The following is a 5,436-nucleotide window of genomic DNA, read 5'->3' on the forward strand; positions in this document are numbered from 1 at the left end:
CTTGCGTTTTGGTCATGTAACCATGGGGATGCTACTGCGATGGTTGTAAGCAGGAGGACTGGCTATATGCCACAGTGTCATTGTAACTTCAAGCGGTTAAATGAATAGTTGTAAGTCAACGATTACCTGTATAGTATAGCCTTTCTCAAACCAACTTCTCATCCCCATTAAACTTTAAACTGAATATACTTGCTTAACATGATACAAATGATTGACAAAACTATAAACAATCAGCAATAAGTCACTTGTAGAAGTTCTAGATCAAATTAAAATATAACTCTATAAGTAAGAAAAGCCAGGTTTTGGAAAACTCCCCATGGCCAACACACCACAGCCAACTCCCCATGGTCAACACACTACAACCAGCTCCCCATGGCCCACACACCACAGCCAGCTCCCCATGGCCCACACACCACAGCCAGCTCCCCATGGCCAACACACCATAGGCATGAAAGCAGTGGGTGACTTTGGGCCAATCACTAGGAGATGGTGAAATCTAGTCTTGTTTTAGGTAGGAAAGCCAGCTGGGTGACTTTGGGCCAATCAGCAAAGGATTCTGAGTTCTAGTCCCACCTTAGGTATGAAAGCCGACTGGGTGACTGGATGGATGGATGGATGCAATGGCGTAGACTTAACCTACTGGCCATTTGCCACCTGTCTGGGTGGAGACAGAATTTAACCAAACGGACTTCCCACCGTTGAAAATTCAGCTCTGGGTTGCTAGTCCAGAGAAGCAGTTTAAAAACGTCTTACAAGTAGCATATTAATTTTCAGAATATTGTAAACATCCCATGACCTTCAGGCACCACTTATCTAAACACTATTGTATTAAGAATCTGGTGGCAGAGATCAAAAGACAATTGTCTACACAGACACTTTGGCAGAAATTAGATTAAAACTTATCTGCAGGCGGCCACATGGGGTCCCAGCCTATTTCCCCCCCCCCCCGTGAGCTTGCACAGTTTCCCAAGGGAATAGATGAACTTGAGAAAACCTAAAAGATTCCCATTCCTTTGAGAAGCTCACTTGCTCAGGGCTTAGGTGAAAATGAGCAGAGCTGCTCCTATCTGCATGAAAACTACACGTATCGCTGGAGTTTTCAAGAGGAGACTGGACAGGATCTCCTGCTTGAGCAGGGGGTTGGACTAGAAGACCTCCAAGGTCCCTTCTACCTTTATTCTGATTTATTGATTGAGCTCCTTTAAACTGCCTAATTCCATGCAATCAGAGCTACTTTGGGCCCTCCTGAGATTGGGGATTATGAGATAATAATAATAATAATAATAATAATAATAATAATAATAATAATAATAATAATAATAATAATAATAATAATAATAATAATAATAATAATAATAATAATAATAATAATAATAAAGTTGGAAGGGACCTTGGAGGTCATCGAGTCCAACCCCCTGCTCAGGCAGGAAACCCTATACCATTTCGGACAAAGGGCTGTCCAGTTTCTTCTTAAAAACTTCCAGTGTTGGAGCATTCACTGCTTCTGGAGGCAGGTTGTTCCACTGGTTAATTGTTCTCACTGTCAGGAAGTTTCTCCTTAGTTCTAGGTTGCTTCTCTCCTTGGTTAGTTTCCATCCGTTGCTTCTTGTCCTGCCTTCAGGCACCTTGAAGAATAGCTTGACTCCCTCTTCTTTGGGGCAGCCCCTGAGATATTGGAACACTGCCATCATGTCCCCCCTGGTCCTTCTCTTCATTAAACTAGACATACCCAATTCCAGCAGCCGTTCCTTATATGTTTCAGCCTCCAGTCCCCTGATCATCTTTGTTGCTCTTCTCTGCACTCTTTCTAGAGTCTGTCTCAACATCTTTAAGATAGATAACCTTTATTGTCATTTTTTTACTGTGGGCACAATGGCACACATCAAAAATGAAATTTAGTCGCCCGCTCTCAAAAGTGAAACACATACATGACACACACCTAAAACATACTACGTACAACATACGTATAGACCCACACCCGTACATATACATAACAAATAAATATTAAACACTGTCCATCTTGAATATATAACGGAAGGAGGAAGCTTGAGAGTTCACAAGGTTAATGCTGTATGGAATGAAACTCTGGCTGAATCTGGACGTTCTGCTACCGTCATCCATAGATTTGAAAGGGCATCTAGTTAGGAAGTTTAAGCTTGAGTGTCAACCCCCAAAAAGACTCTATTCACACCACACTTTTAATCCAGTTATTGTGGCAAATATCCCCTTTTGGCACATTTTACCGAGCAATGTTTCATGTGACCCCAGAAAAGGGCTGAATTTCAGTAACTGCAAACAGGGCACTGCAAAAATTAAAGAGGAAATTAAATTGCATCGCACTTAAAAAGACAATTAAATCTGGGGGGGGGGCACCAAACTCTGGCAACACCCCCTCCTTAATTCATCCCTGCCTTCATTTTCCAAAATGCAGCCCTCCTGTTTATTTTAGCCCCTCCCCTGACTTGGCAAAAAAAAAAAAAAAGAATCGCCTCCCGGAATAAAGATGTCCCCGGTAGCTTCACAAAGGGGAAAAAAAAAGTACCGCTCTAGGCCTCTCTTTCTATGGCCCTCTCTCTTTCCCCCGAATCGCTCTCATTCATTTCAAGGCACGGCGGCCGGGACCATAGAGACGAGGACGCTAGAAGGGCCGCGAGGGATAGAAGCGGGGCTGGGACCGCGAATTCTTCGCCTCCTTCCGCATTTCTGGGCCCAGCTGCGGACGGAGCGACGGCTGGGGGCAAGGCAAGGTAAGGGGGATGCTCGCCCCGGCTCTCTCGCCTTTCTCCTGCTTGAACAGGGGGTTGAACTAGAAGATCTCCAAGATCCCCATTGCACAAGCGGCTGGCAGGAGCAAGGTTTGCCCCCGGGCTGCAAAAGCAATGGGTGTGTTATGTGTGTGCCTACGAGGGGTGGGTGTGTACGCGTGTGTCAGTGTCAGAGGCAGAAATTAGGGGGTGGGTGTGCAAGCATGCAAAGGGGGAAGGTGGCTTGAGCATCCTTGGAGAATGCTTCGACTTCACCATCTTTGCCAAAGAGAGGGTCTCTTATTCGTTTTGTTTATTGGCTTGTTTGTTTGTTTATTTATTTAAGATCAGGAAAGGTTTGGGTAATTGTAGCCTTCATGTGACATCTGCCCATATTAGCTTAGTTTCTAAGCTAGTGTAAGCCAAAATTATGAAGAATTCTGCCCTAATGGTATATATAAATGCTATATATACTATAATAATACCATTATATATAATGGTATATATAAATTATATACATACATATACATATATATGTATATACATATATCTCCTGCTTGAACAGGGGGTTGAACTAGAAGATCTCCAAGATCCCTTCCAACTCTGTTATTCTGTTAATATCCACAAATTGCCCCTAATACCGGAAACATCTAACCCATAAAGCCCCTGTGTAAGTTTCCAAATAAACCACAAACAAACTAGAAGCTGAAAGCAAACCATGGTTTTGATTCTGGCCTCTTACAAGGGGGGGGCAGTTTAAAGCCTCTGATTTTTATCTCCATAATTTGCTGAACATTTGATGTGAAAAACCAAATGAAGGCACTTAAGGGTGGGCCAGTCAGAATACTGGATCATGCAAACACAATTAACTGATTACTGATTGCCAAAATGCTTTTGAAGTATAGCTGTCCAGCTAGCTGTTCTGAAATTTTGAACCTTCTTGCTCGCCACTCTCCTTCACTTTTCCTCCCCATCTCTCAATCTATGCTCAGTTTTGCAATTCCAAAAGCATTTCAGGAATGCCACATCCATTCAGAACTTCCTGCTTCAGTCTCCGCCCACTTCTAAGCTTTGGTATATGCAGCCTTTAAAGGTTTTTTCAGCTCCTTGCCAAAGAAATGAATCTCTGAATTTTGCAGAGGTCATCGTTTGAGAAATAATTTTAAATCAAAAGGGATTACAATTTTCTTCTGTCGTGCTTTTAATAGTGTCTCCCTTCCAGTTCCTGTAAAATGTCTTGTTTGGACATTAAGATAAAGCTGTTGAATTCAAGCAACCAGGTTTTGAAAATATCAGGTAGAATCTGGATGGTTGGTTATCTGGGTTAAATGTTAAAATCTTTCATAATTGCAGATGCTTCAAGGCAGGGGTCTTCAAACTTGGCCCTTTTATGACTTGTGGACTTCAACTCTCAGAATTCTTCAGCCAGCATGCCTGGCTGAGGAATTCTGGGAGTTGAAGTCCACAAGTCATAAAAGGGCCAAGTTGGAAGACCCCTGCTTGTGGACTTCAATTCCCAGAATTCCACAGCCAGCATGCCCAGCTGAGGAATTCTGGGAGTTGAAGTCCACAAGTCATAAAAGGGCCAAGTTGGAAGACCCCTGCTTGTGGACTTCAACTCCCAGAATTCCACAGCCAGCATGCCCAGCTGAGGAATTCTGGGAGTTGAAGTCCACAAGTCATAAAAGGGCCAAGTTGGAAGACCCCTGCTTCAAGGGATACAAGCCATTATCTAGTGACCTTGTCTCCTGCAATAACAGGCACCATTTTCCTAAGTCTATTTACTGAAGTCCGGGTTGAAAACTGTATTAGTTTATCAGAATATATAATACAAAGAAAATGAACATAATGGAAAACTAAGGGAGAAAAAAGGGAGAAGGAAAAAGAAGGGAAAAAGGAAAAAAAGCATTGACTTCTGATTCTCTTTAGCACAGTAGAAGATAACAGCATTACAACCTCAACTCTTTACTTTTACACAATAATGTAAATTATAGATATAATATAAATACTGTATAAATCCCGGATGCTGCAGCCATCATAAAAGCTCAGAAGGCACATTAATAAAACCTTTGAGGAAGATGGGTGGTTCCAAAAAATATGAAAAAAATAAAATAAAAATAGGAAGTTGGATCAAAAGCCGGTCTCCCTACACGGAGAGCATCTTTCAGAATAGAGACAAAAATCTGATGTTGCTAAATTATAAATTTTACTATAGAATGCAGCTGATGAGATAAGAGGTGCTGGGACTTGTCAATCAGTTGCGTCTGGAAAGTTATGGGCTCTCCACCCTGTCCAAGAACATTCATGGGAAGTGTTTTGAGTACAACAATATTCTTGCTCAATCCATTTTGCAAAGAGAAGTGGGAGCTTTGTTACAGACCCTACAATGTTCGAGTTGTTGGCAGAAGGCTTCAGTAGCTAATGAGTAGCAGGATGCCCAGCCAAATACAGTCATATTTCTGAGATGAGCAGACTTACACATTCATTGAAATAATATTTTTCAAAGATTCAGTAGCTGTCCTTTGGGGTTGCTGAAATTTTACTTTTGACGGCAGACTTAGCCGGAGACGTCATTTCAGTTTCCCAGTTCAGTTTTTTTTTAGAACTTCGCTAAGATACAACAAAGACATCGGACCAAAATGTCTTATGGAAAAGAAGAACTGGGGAGGGGGAGGGGGGAAATGAGACAGAA

At 42.1% G+C, this 5,436-nt stretch overlaps 1 protein-coding gene across 2 annotated transcripts in view; it reads left to right on the plus strand.

Moving 5' to 3' along the window:
* The first annotated feature begins 2,641 nt into the window (after positions 1-2,641).
* Positions 2,642-5,436, plus strand: part of LOC107297609 (septin-2) — a 34,491-nt gene continuing 31,696 nt past the window's right edge. Inside the window, exon 1 of one of the 2 annotated variants that reach the window (XM_015826973.2) lies at positions 2,642-2,747. The gene's annotated coding sequence lies outside the window, so the exon portion shown is untranslated. The remainder of the gene's footprint in view (positions 2,748-5,436) is intronic. The other variant, XM_015826972.2, reaches the window with a different exon arrangement.

The sequence above is a fragment of the Protobothrops mucrosquamatus genome, unplaced genomic scaffold, assembly GCF_001527695.2.
Source record: "Protobothrops mucrosquamatus isolate PMUCROS unplaced genomic scaffold, P.Mucros_1.0 scaffold3411, whole genome shotgun sequence".
Classification (NCBI taxonomy): domain Eukaryota; kingdom Metazoa; phylum Chordata; class Lepidosauria; order Squamata; family Viperidae; genus Protobothrops; species Protobothrops mucrosquamatus.